We start from the raw sequence: 14,229 nt of genomic DNA, 5'->3' as shown, positions 1-14,229 counted from the left end.
AACTACTATGTAGAAAGATTGACACTGCAATTGAAAGGTACAAAATTCTTTTGAATATTGATCTCTCTATTAAAAATTCATCGTGAAATTAAGAAGGAATAATAGAATTGTTATATCAGTAAAATAAATTATTTCGGAAAATGTATGATAAAATTTTTAAATTTTTATTCAGTTAAATTATTAAGAAGTAATAGATTTTAAATTGATTCTGTATATTTTTGATAATTTTGAAGATTAAACGATTATTTTTTCTTTCTATTCCTAATTATTTTTTTCATATATAATAAATTATTTTATTGTTGCATACAAATTTTGCAAGAGATATACGAAAAAATGAAAAATGTATTATTTAAAGTAATTACATAACGATTTTATAAAAATTATTAAACGCCATTGAAAAATTAATCGACACGCTCGCTAAAATATATTCATACATAACCTAATTGTGCAAAGTAGTGCAAATATGGAGCGAACAATTTTACCATTAACTTTTTTAACTTTTTTCTTCGAGAAATATTTTAATTTACTTCATTCATTTTAATTAATATTATTATTAATTGTGTTGACATCAACAATCAACCGATAAATTTGAATTAGTTCTCGTAATTGCTGCGAAACTTTTGTCATTTGATCGAACGGTTTCCAATATTTCACAGTATTCGTTTCGTGTGTATCTATAGTTATCGCGAAGTGTGTAAGACATCGACAGTAATGCAATTTCCTTCTGTCAGGAATGTTATTTATCAAAAATTTCTTTTTCATATCATAAATACGCGTGTCGATTCTTGATACAGTAGACGATATTGCACCGTTGATTCATTTCTTTTACATTTTTAAATGAAACAGAAGTTTTTAATTTTTTGTGCGAAATTAAGATTCTTACGCCTGTCTTACGCATTTTTTTCTCTTTCTTCTGAAAAATAAAAATCTAATTTTAATAAATTATTAATTTTCGATGAGAAACAGAAAAATTCTTTCGTATATTATATTCGCAATTTATCATAAAATATCGAGGAAGAATTTTCCAGCAATATTTTCCATTATATCTTTATCTCATTGATTCTGCTTGGCCAGCATTATAATTTCACTAATAGAATTAGCTATAAATCGTTTTAATGTTTAAACTTGTGACTTCGCAGTAGGTATGGCTGGTTTTGATAAACCACAATGCGTGAACGAGAGTATGCGTGGTTTATATGTACGTTGCCGCGTTTTAGCGCAATGTAAATTGTAATGGCTTTACAGTTTCATAACAAAGTTACACATACAATGTATTCACCTACATGAATTATAAATATTCGCATAGTTTGTGCAGCGAAATTGAAATCGATATTTCCTTTTATCAATTTTATCAAAGATTTTCGATTCATTATTTTTGTTTTTTTTTTCCAAGCAAAATTTTCTACGCATCGCCAAAAGGATCGATTTTATACAAAACAAAAGATAATATCTCATTTTTTTTTTTTTACGAGCTTTAACTTTTTATTTCCTAATAAATTTATTTATCGCAATTCAATTATTTTATATTAAACGTTATCACATTTTTATTCGATTCTCGCCCAGCTTTTGTTTCATATCATTATTCAACAAAATTTATTCATCCACAAAAGCATCGAATCTTTTCCTTCTAGATTTTGTTTGTTAAATATATTCTAACTCAATGTATCGTAACGAATACGATTCGTAACAATTCTTTTGCCGCTGTACACCGAAGTTAAGTGAATGGGATCGCTTTAAGCCGGCGAATTTTTACGAATCGATCAAAATCTGCGTTCGGTATCGCTTTGTTCGGATGTGAATGCAATCGAATCGTATTGTCAAGTTCTCAACGTACTATCACGATCGACCGCTAAAAAATGTATTAGCCCTTTGTTCATTTCTATTTTTCTTTCTCGCTAGGATAATCCTCGATTCGACGTCTATTTTTTATTTTCTTTATTTTTTAATCGTTCGAATCGCGACGACGAACGATATATACGCGTATATATCGAGAATAAGTTGAATTTAATACGGTTTGGTATCTACGAACCGAGAGACTGCATACAACTTTCTACCCGTAAAAGCCATTGTTTTGGTTAAGCAATATTTTTGAGAACAAAATACACAATTTCCGAGTAGAATGCAATAACTAGAATATTTTGAAATGCGCATACCAACTTACATACTTGCATGTGATCTCATAACCTACATTTCGGATTTGTACAAAATCCTGTAGAAAGCTTTGCAAATAGGTGCGCGTCTTACCCGTATAGAATAGAAATTATATTTTACGTACGAGTTTGCCCTAAATACATATTTCGCGTGGTAATACTTATAACAGGGCTGAATAATAATCTAAGATCATAGATCCAACAAAGTTTTTCATATTTTTATTTAGCAGCTTTATATACGAAATACGTTAAATTTTAGGAATACATTCCGTTTACGATATTGTTTATTTACGTCCTTTCACGATTTATATTTTTTCGAAAATCCCGTGATAAATGTTATAAAATATTCGCGCAGGATTATTTTCCCGTATGAAAGGAATAGAAATTGAAAATATAAAATATAAATCGTAACTTTTTGAAACGCGAAAAGCTAAAAATTGACGAAAAATACGGGACGAAAATCGAAGAGTTTTAAAAATAATACTTACTACTTTGGTACTGGTAAAATTTTAATTATTTATTTTCACGAATCTAATCCAATTTCCCCGATACCTAACGTTAATTTAATAACCGATACCGAATCGGATTATTTAAACCAAACATTACGCGCACTCTATTAAGCGTAATTGTCGCCGTTAAAATGTTAATGGGGATGCGCGAAACGCGGAAAATGAATCGATAGCGATCGTGACGGGAAAAAGGGAGAAAGGCATTCGGGCAAGCTGAAATTTCACAACGGTGCGCGGCTGACTCTTGGTCAATTAATTTCGCTCCATTACACGGGCCAAGCGGAAGATTAATAAACTTCGCCTCGTCACGCTCGTAACGCGTGCCAGCTTAGTTTACCTTCGAGTTTATCTACCAGTGAGCATAAATGCTCGCAATTTGTTCGCGCTTGTGCCCAGATACCGGGTATAATAGAAATTTCATCGTACCGACTCGTGTTCCAACAATTCTTGTTTTGCGGCTAAAAATTATCTTCTTCCCACCCTCGCCGTTAATTTAATCCGAATTGTCTTTTTACACGACGCCGCCCCTCCCATATATAATATTTACACGCGAACGAATTTGATCGAATTAGAGGAGAATTCGTTCGTGTGTACAAACAACGCGTGTACCATTTTTGCACCAAGTTTTCCCATGATACCGTCTTATCTTTGAAAATTAAGTCGAGTTCTAGGGCACAGTTTGGGAGGAGGGAAGTTACGTCAAATGAAAAAAGTTTTATTCCAAGTAAAGCTTGGATACGAAACTTTTTCCGGGTATATATTTGATTACACGTCACGGTATCTTCTTTCCCACGCAGATATTTCGACTAATTCGTAACTTTCCCTTCCGACTCGGAAGAACGAGTTCCCCTCCAACTCGAATCCTTTCGTTCGAATGAAAGTGTTTCTTCCGATCGTCTAAAATTGGTTCAGTCGTGAAAGATATTGGCGATTGTTCGTCGACCACATCGTCCACGCTATCCAACCACCGGTTTCCGAGATTCGTGAAAGCTTCGTGCGATCTCCACCAGATATCCTTGCGTTCAAGTAAGTCGAGGATTCTGGATAGAGGGAGCGGAAATTAGACGTCGTGTTTCCGCGCATTTGACCGCAATCGAAACGTAGCAACGAATTGAATAATTTGGCAGGGTGGAATTAGTTGGAAATTTTGTTCAAAGAATTTTCTTCAATTTCATTAATCTTCTAATCTTCTAATTACTCTTTCGTGCAAATTTTATTCTAGTATTAGCCCGAATAAAATTAAATATAATTTTGGAAAGATTAATCCATTCAGAGTGTCCAATATATTTTCAAAAAAGTTGAGACATAATTTTCTAAGCCTATAAGGAAGCTTATTATGCATCGAATGCATGAAAGCTTGTTTAACTTTTCCTACGCAATAATAGAGAGAGTTTCTCGGGACATTTCTGAAACAAGCAGCCACAAATTATCCTGGATAATCCAACTTTGACGTCCGATAACTATTTTCTTCTTCTTCTTGCTTGTGTTCCTTTCGAAGCTTACGTATGCTCGAGAACGCTTAACAAGTTGGAACATAAAAGCTTAAATTTAAACTTTTTTCCATTTTTATATCACGATCGAATCTAACTTCTATAATGAGGATTTATAAATATCCAATGTTAATATTATTATTTATTATTATACACTTGGAAAATTTTTATTACAGAGAGGAAAGATGACGAACCCGATTTATTCGCTATTACGCTATCTTTTCCCCTAATCGGCTTGTAATCGTATGCTCGAGAACGCTTAACAAGTTGAAACATAAAAGTTTAAACTTTTTTCCTGTATTTCATTTTTATATGTGCCACGATCGAATCTAAATTCCATAATGAGAATTTATATGTATAAATATCGACCAATATTAATATTATTATTAACTTTTTTCCTGTATTTAATTTTTATATGTGCCACGATCGAATCTAACTTTCATAATGAGGATTTATAAATATCGACCAATATTAATATTATTATTCTATAAGGATGGAATTATATATAAATATTATTCACTTGGATGGAATTTATGCGAAAATTTTTATTACACAGAGAGGAAAGATGACGAATCCGATCTATTCGCTACGCCATCTTTTCCCTGTAATCGGCTTGTAATCGTATGTCCGAGAATGCTTAACAAGTTGAAACATAAAAGTTTAAACTTTTTTCCTGTATTTCATTTTTATATGTGCCACGATCTAATCTAACTTTCATAATGAGAATTTATATGTATAAATATCGACCAATATTAATATTATTATTCTATAAGGATGGAATTATATATAAATATTATTCACTTGGATGGAACTTGTGCGAAAATTTTTATTACACAGAGAGGAAAGATGACGAATCCGATCTATTCGCTATGTCATCTTTTCCTTGTAATCGGCGTGTAATCGTATGCCCGAGAATGCTTAACAAATTGGAACATAAAAGCTTAAACTTTTTTCCTGTATTTCATTTTTATATCACGATCGAATCTAACTTTCATAATGAGAATTTATACGTATAAATATCAATGTTAATATTATTATTCTATACTTGGATGGAACTTGTGCGAAAATTTTTATTACAATCGAAGGGAAAGATGACGAACCCGATCTATTCGCTACTATACGCCATCTTTTCCCTGTAATCGGCTTGTAATCGTATGCCGCTTAACAAGTTGGAACATAAGAGCTTAAACTTGAATTTTTTTCTTGTATTTTATATCGTGCCACGATCGAATCTAACTTCTATAATGAGGATTTATAAATATCCAATGTTAATATTATTATTCTACACTTGGATGGAATTTGTGCGAAAATTTTTATTATTTTATTTACCGAGGGGAAAGATGACGAACCCGATCTATTCGCTATGCTATCTTTTCCCTATAATCGTATGCCCGAGAACGCTTAACAAGTTGGAACATAAAAGTTTAAACTTTTTTCCTGTATTTCATTTTTATATGTGCCACGATCGAATCTAACTTTCATGAGGATTTATAAATATCGACCAATATTAATATTATTATTCTATAAAGATGGAATTATATATAAATATAATAATATATAAATATTATTCACTTGGTTAGAACTTGTGCGAAAATTTTTATTACACAGAGAGAAAAGATGACGAACCTGATCTATTCGCTACGCCATCTTTTTCCTGTAATCGGCCTGTATCGTATGCCGCTTAACAAATTGGAACATAAGAGTTTAAACTTTTTTCCTGTATTTCATTTTTATATGTGCCACGATCGAATCTAACTTTCATAATGAGGATTTATAAATATCGACCAATGTTAATATTATTATTCTACACTTGGATGGAACTTGTGCGAAAATTTTTATTACGCCGAGGGGAAAGATGACGAACCCGATCTATTCGTTACTATACGCCATCTTTTCCCTGTAATCGGCTTGTAATCGTACGGAATGAAACGCGTGCGCGCACGTCAGAGATAAGAGGTGTATCCGAGATTCGCTCCATCTTCTCTCTAGATCCTCGGGTGATTAGAGACTTATACACCGCTCCGCGAAATCTAGATTGTACATCGTTCGTCGTAATCTCGGCCGTAATCTTCTCATGATTCTCTCCACGCCAATTTTGAGAGGGCGGGTTTATTGCTTGTACTTAACACACGTGCGTGGCGTAAGAATCGTTAATTACGGATGAAAACAGGCCTATAATTATGAGCTTCTGCTAGGAGGCGTTTAATGGTTAGCCGCGTGATACAATTAGAAGGTTCGCTACAATCCATCGCATCCGTGATTACAATCGGACCGTTGTTTCGACGATAATGAATACACATGTGTGATGTATCTCTCTCTATATATATATACATATATTTGTGTACTCGCGTTAGAAGCGTTGATGGCGAAACATTTATTTTTGTAATTACACATAATTTGGTTTGGTTTAACGGAATTTCGTTCAATTACGAAACGTTGCTAGATTATTCTATCGATTAATCCTAAAATAACAGGTATATTTGTTTATACATATATAATCGTCGATAATCGCATTAATATTCGGGCATTAATAATTTCGTGCGCGCGAGGAACATGGTGTGTGTCGCGCGAATTAAAGGGATTAAATGAAATTAACGAAAAGGTAGGAGAAAATTTTCGAAAAACACTTTTGATTTCGAAATTTCGATGGCAAGAAAGGTATTGCTAGATAGAATTGGAGAGATATTTATCTGGCAAACTGGTCTCCTAGTTTTGAATCATTGAACGGAAAGTAATTACAACTCGCAACAACGATCGCGATTCGAACGAACACGATTCGTTTCTATCTTCGAAACTTATCCCCTTTCAACTCGATCTTTCTTTCGGATCCCCAACTTTCCACGCAAAGTCGTAACGCGACGAAATGTTTCCAAGATTTTCTCGGTTGCAAGGTATTTCCGGTGATACGGGCTTTATGGAAAATGCATACGACACTTTTATACGGCCGTTGATATTCGCACAGTTTCACAGAGTTGGCATAAATCGTTGAAGATCGGTTTAATAAGCGCATATTTTCGCCCTTGATTCTTATTAAAATTATTCGAGAAGCTAAATCGAATAATAGAAATTAAAGATGCAGAGGGAAATTTAAGGAAAATTCGAAGATCGTTATTTTAAATTCTTACTGAAAATACATAAATTCTTCTCTCGAATTTCTCTTCATATCGTTAAATCGTTTAATCGTACACGGCAGGTCGATAATTATTCCTTCTTTGACGTCCATCAACGTTTAAAGATTCATCCCGATCCGTTAATACGTATATGACGTTCCTCTCGGTTTTCATTTAATCTCCATTAGCAGTAATGATCGCGGCCAGTCCATTACAGCCGGCCGGATGCAACGCGCCACATAATTTTCATTTTTCCCCCCTTTCTTTTTTTTTTTTTTTCCTTCGCTTCGCCGTTCTCCCTTTTCCTTATACCCCAAGCTTCGCTACCTCCTCCCCTTTCTGCTCCTTCCGTTCGTTTCGAGGACGTAGGTGGTCGTAACCGAGGCAAAAAGATCGTTACGGGTAATGGGGTTGGGCTTAGCTTTTATCTCCTTTACCTTCTCCGCCCCGATATAACCCGATTCAGCTGTCTAAGTCACGGGATCCTCTCCAATACACCCTTTCGTGACGTTTACTCGGGATAATTACGCGGGCATTACGCCTCCAATCCAATTCGGGGCGAATATCGTTCGAAGTATTCTCTGATATACCGTGAAACGAGGTAAACATTTTACCTTACTCTCTTTCTTTTCAAAAAGAGTGGGGAAAATTTCTAGTTTACGTCGTGGAATTAACAATCGGTTAAAATATTTTACGATTAAAATGGATTTACGAACGAGAAATTCGCGGAATTTGAATCTTTTACAAGTTTTCCACGAGTTGCTGTATAACGCCGGCTATCGAGATTCTCGAGTTTTGTTCGCGATACATCGCTTTTACCCTTCTCCTCTCCAAAGTTTTATTCGCAGCCGTAATGTCATCCGTACTCCTTCTCCTCCTAATCTTTCCCAGAAACTCTTGTTACTTGTTATGAAGTTGACCGTCGATTGTCACGCTTCCTCCCTTCCTGGAAAGGGAGAACTTGGACCGTTGTCATCAATTTTTCCACCACTTTGCTGGACAAGAGAGATTTCAACACTGAACTTCAAACTCTTCATCCATTCATTTTACACGTACATTTACGCGATCCGTGTTATTTAACGAGCGAAGAAAATTATACACGACTTCTCTTTCTTCGTTCGTTCCAACGTGTATGTTACTGTTTTTTTCTTCCGCCAACCGATGCGAGAAAGAATGAAAATGGAGAAAAAAAGGAAGAAGGAAAGAAAGAAAAAAATTCGAAATACATCAAGATACGTTGAAAGAAGCTTTTTCGAGTCAAAGGGATATCTCGCTCCAGTTGGCTCGATAGAAAGTGTACGAAAACATTTTATACTTCGGTTGTTTCACTGGGAAAGGTAACATTTTACTTACGTGCCTTTTTTTTCTTTCTTTCTTTCGTATCGCTTCGAAAAGCGCAAAAAAATATCTTGGAAAAAATCGAGAAACGCGTTAAATTCAGAGATGATACATCGATCCAAGTTGACGAAAATTTATATATATATATAATAAATAGTGAGGGAAACAAGGAAAAGTTTATGGTAAATTACGAGACGTTAGCCCTTCGGATCGGTGGCTAATTACCTTCGGTCTTTCGCAGACGAGCCTCTTCTTCGCGTTCCCTTTGCGTGACGTAATTACTCACCGTACCTAATCCAGGTCTGTAAATATTTGCGCTATCGCGTAAGCGAATCATTCCGATGCTTCTGCTCTCCTTATTTCGACCCGTTTGTGCTTCCATTCCCGTTGGATTACACGCGTCAGTCGAGATTAATCGGTCACGCGTATTAACCCTTTACCAACGATAAGCCGCTACGAGTTTCCGACATAAACGAAGGAGACGTGTTTGCTTTTCTTTTTTATCTTTCCAATTATCGATTAAAAATCGTTTCAGGCCACGAACGAAACTCTGCTTTTATAAATGGAGAAAGATTCGAATTCGCGTCATCTTCGAGATATTTGTCTTAATATAGCTTCCCTCTTTCTCTTTTTCTCGTGGAAAATGTCACGATATTGTACGATCGAGATACTAACGTCGATAGATTTCATGAATTTCTATTTTTGATTTGCGATCGTGTATTCGAAATTCGTTTAAAATTATTTAGAGGATCGAAATGCGAACGACCCAATTACGGTATTAGCAGTCTTGAATTCAATGGAACTCGACGTAAAATACGAAATGGAGAACCAGACAAACCCGTAACCAGCAGGGCTGCTGTAATATTCTAATATCATTTCCTATGGATTCAATTTGCAATATTCGATCTCTGATGATTCCAATTTTTCTTTCTCATATACTTCTCCAACGATAAAATCGAGGAAGAATCGAAAAAGGTGTAAAGGATCGTTAACAACGAGGAAGGGACTCGAGATGAGCAACACGCGAATCCGAGGTTTTAATCGTATCGTTTTCAAGATTTATACTCCATTTGCGTGCATCGCTTTGATTATAACATTTATCCTCCATTTCGATATCTCAACTTTTATCTTTCACCTCGTACGAAGGAAACAAAGTGTAGGCGCTCGTATAGATAAAAGTGGTTAGGTTTGCTCCTCTTTTTCGTGTTATTGGCAGTATATCACGCGATCATGCAAGTGTTTCTCGTAGCGGACAGTGACAAAGTTTAATTTATTATTTCGCGATATTGCGTCCCCGTTGTTTTAAGATTCACGCCAATTTATCGCCGCTACTCGCGAGTTTCAACGTTACGAGTTGCTATATTGCGCTTTTTCTTTCGTATTTTTTTTTTTTTTTTACCTCCGAGCAGGTAAAGTTGGAAATTGATCGCGAGTTTCAATTCGTTTTTTTCCTTTTAACGAAATTCCCAGAGCTCCGAGATATTTCAATCGGGTAAAACCATCCAACGGTTTCTATTGTTGTTCGAAAGTATCGTATTAACGTTGTTGAAAACACGCTTCGATTAGCTGGTAAAATTTTCGGCGTTTCATTCCCCGCTAAAGAAGCGTAAAGAAGCGATCGTAAGATGAAACGTATATATAGAAAAAGAAAAAAAAGGACGAAATCGTAATCGAAAACTACTCAACTCGATTCGATATTTCCACTCGTAAAAATTTCCAAAAGCGGGAGGAGAAGAAAAAAGCCAGGTTTATGTTATATCTTTCATCGAGGAGAAAAGTTATTCAGATTCTGAATACCTCGATCCCATTTTTCCCGCGGGTGAAACGAGATTTAATTTTCCTCGAAAAGCGGCCGAGATATCGAACGAGAATTCATTCAGACTTCTCGTATGTACCAACTTTCTCCTTTCCGCCACACTTTCACGCTTTTTAATTGCCTCGCGTGACGAACCGTGCCTCTGACGCACGGCGTGTTACGATAAATCGTCATCTTGAAAATTATTCGACATTTTTGAATCCGAGCTTAATTAACATGCGCGTGAGTGTATCGTTCGATACGAGCTGGCTTCGAAATCCCCGCACATTCATCCCGAACAGTCTCCCGGATAATATTAGTTTCGCCCTCGTCGCTTATGTCACTGATATACGACGCCTTGTTGTTAACCCCCTCCCCCTGAGCCGCGACACAATCCGGCCATTCCCCAACGTTGACATCCAAGCGCGCCTCGTAATGACGCGACAACTTCTCCACTCCCGGATTAAAGTCGAGGATTTATTCGTTGCGCGAATCGCGTTGCTTTACCTGTTGCAATTATCATCCCCTCCTCTCTATAACACTCGTTTTTTAACTTTCGTTCACTCGCTTCCCTGTGCAATTCCAAATGGTTATTAAAAAACTTTGGTTTCTTCGTGAGAATGTTTTTTTTTCCATTCCAATCATATCTTCGTTGATCGAACGAAATCGTTACGTTTCTTTTTTTCGAGGGGGTGCGATATCATGCGACAACGAAATGAGTTTATTTCGAGGAATTCGCGACTTCTCTGTTTATTCGATGTTTATAGTGAATGGCGTAGGGGAATGACGAACGAGCGTGACATCTTCGGAGGAAAATATTTGCTCCTTACGTTGGCTCCGTGACATTTAATAGCTGCAACTCGTAAATATCCCGGAAATGGTGTTTCCACGGGAACGGACGCAGTCACGTACTCAATTTACGATTGGACATTCCGCTGGATTTTCCATTTGCCGTTGGGCTTATTGTTGTAGCCAAAAAGGACGATGTATATTTCGTAGATACATAATAGAGAGAAAAGTTTTGAATCGCGTTAATAAGGAATTATCCCATTTTTCACGGTCTACAATCATAATAAAAGGGAACATTTTTGTCGGTAGATTTTAATGGGATAAACTTTACGCTCTCTGTGAAGCTTCCTCTGTATAACCTCCACGAATTTTTCGATATTAGACCCTTTCGAAATGTAGAAAAAGAAGAAATGAAAATTATATTTTCGAAATTTTGAAACAGTAAGTTGATTTGATAAAATCATGTAGAATGTGTAGTAGAATGGAGATAGAGGAAACAAAAGCGGTGAAAAATCATGTAAAAATAATCGGTGAACCGTGGTTATATTTCAAAAAGCGTAAAAAATTCACGGTATAAAGCTTGCCGCGTACGCAGAGTAACGCGCGTACCCTCGGATTCAACAGGTTTGAAAACGCCAAGTGAAACAATGGGAGAGGGTTGCATGAAAGGGTTTTGTAAAATTTACGAAAGCGAGCGCATCGTTATTAAAATTACTCTTACTTGCGTAAATATTCCGTTAACAATCGTATCGTTACGGCTCGAGTCGGGGGATGATATTTTACTTCGGAATAATGCAAGTTTCTCGCTTATTTCCAATCGAAAACGAACAAATTAACTTAGTGTAAATGAGAAAATAATTCCTCGAAGAGTTCCCCTTCGAAGGCGATGATCCTGCTTATACCCTCTCCGAATGGAGATTCGTTCAAAGGATAAAATTAACTTAAACGAGTCGTCGATACTTCGTTAGCCTACGCAACGAGTTTTTCCGTCTGATTTTTTCTATTACTACCACTTACCAACTTAGTTTACGCGTTTTTATTGACAGCCATAGAATGGGCAAAAAGGAGCTGCGTAAATCATTGGATCGAGAGGAAGTTAACTTCCACTTGTCCTTTCATTGATATCGAAGCTTTCTTCACGGGAAAGAAAGAGATAGGACGAGATCGATCCCCGTCTATTGAAATTCGAAGTCGAGCAATAGGATTCGAACCGTCTTTTTCCGCCTTTGTTTCGCCTTTTATTCCCTCCTCCAGGACGAGCCACGTCCGTCAGATTATTCCCGCAACGCGTTCTAAGTCACGTCCCTGGTTTATGGATCGACCGCATACCGCATTTTCTCTAATAATTTATCAACGAGAGAGGGAAAGATAGAAGATTGGAAAACAACGAGAGATAATTATCCTCGCGAATGCCAGACGCTGATTTTTCGCGCGTCCACTTTTCTCCTCTTCTCTCTTTCGAACGATCACGTGGAGAGATTAAAAGGAGAGAGAGAGAAAGTTAAACGGAGCAAGGATTTTCTCGATTTGCATACAAATGATGCGTCTGAAGTAAGGCGATAATAACATCATTCTCGCGAACAGATTTGGAGAACGGATACGTCCACGTATAATGGCGAAATGGGAACATGTGTAACTCGTAATTCGTTCCGTGTAAATTAATATCTCGACGGGGCCTCGGCGCAAACCGCACTGTGAATAGCGTTGATACGTTTCTCGTGGCACGGATATCGCGCCTCTCTCCGAGTCTACGTCTGGATACGTCTGACTGTTGCGAGATGCGCTCTCTCCCGCAGAACTACGATTATCATCTCGTTTCTCGTTCGTCGATAACCTGCAATTATATCGATAGAGAATTCTTCGACAAGAGTTTCTTTCCTAATCTAAACTGTCAAGTTGCGTTATATACAATATCCCCAAACGAAGAGATAAGAGAGAGAAAAATCTAAAATCGATTTTGGAAAGGCAACTGGTGTTGCATAGAATTGGCGAACGAGTCTAATTTAGAACTACTAGCGTTACAACATTACGATAATATTTTACTTAAAGCTGTATATATTGGGTTGGCAACTAAGTAATTGCGGATTTTTTTTAAAAAATCAAAGACAATTTTTTCATGGAACTAAATAACTTTATTCTGTAATGTGTTGCCCATTTTGATCAATGACCTTTTGCCATCTTTCAGGCAGCATCATAATCCCACGTTCATAAAACTTCTGGTTTTTATTAGCAAAAAACTGAATCAAGTACGATTTGATATCATCATCGTTATTGAAATTTTTACCATTCGAGGAGTTTTGTAAAGATCGAAACAAAAAGTAATCGGATGGTGCAAGGTCAGGACTATATGGTGGATGTGGCAAAACATCCCAACCAAGCTCCAATAATTTTTGCCGAGTGACCAAAGATGTGTGTGGCATTGTCATGATGGAATACAACACCTTTTCGATTTGTCATTCGGGCCGCTTTTCTTCAACTGCATTGTTTAATTTCGTTAGTCGTTCGATGTAGACAACAGAATTGATCGTTCGGTTGGGTGGTAAGAGTTCAAAATAGACAATTCCTTCGTAATCCCACCAAACTGATAACAAAATCTTCTTTCGATGAATACCAGCTTTTGATGTTGTTTGAGCTGGTTCACGTGGCCTGCTCCACCATCTTTTCCGCTTGATATTGTTGTAAACAACCCATTTTTCATCGCCAGTTATCGGTCGTTTTAAAAATGGATCATTTTCATTACGTTTCTTTAGCAAATCGCAGCTGTTAATGCGTTGCGTTAAATGCTTTTCTTTCAGTTCGCGAGGAACCCATGTATCGAGTTTTTGAACATAGCCAAGTTGTTTTAAGCGGTTTTCAATGCATATATACGATACATGAAGCTTCTCTGCAATCTCACGAATTGTACTGTGACGATCCGAATCGATTATTGCTTTGATTAGATCGTCAACTTCAACTGAAATCCGCAATTACTTAGTTGCCAACCCAATATTTTCTTATCACCACGATCTCATCGAGTTTCGCCCCGAGATAAATTAAAAAATTAAATTC

General features: G+C 36.5%; 1 protein-coding gene across 8 annotated transcripts in view; it reads left to right on the top strand.

Moving 5' to 3' along the window:
* Positions 1 to 14,229, top strand: part of LOC410393 (alkaline phosphatase) — a 195,379-nt gene that overhangs the window by 2,071 nt on the left and 179,079 nt on the right. The window lies entirely within an intron of this gene.

This window comes from Apis mellifera, linkage group LG12, assembly GCF_003254395.2.
Source record: "Apis mellifera strain DH4 linkage group LG12, Amel_HAv3.1, whole genome shotgun sequence".
NCBI classification, from domain to species: domain Eukaryota; kingdom Metazoa; phylum Arthropoda; class Insecta; order Hymenoptera; family Apidae; genus Apis; species Apis mellifera.
This window is presented reverse-complemented; position numbering and strand designations above follow the sequence as displayed.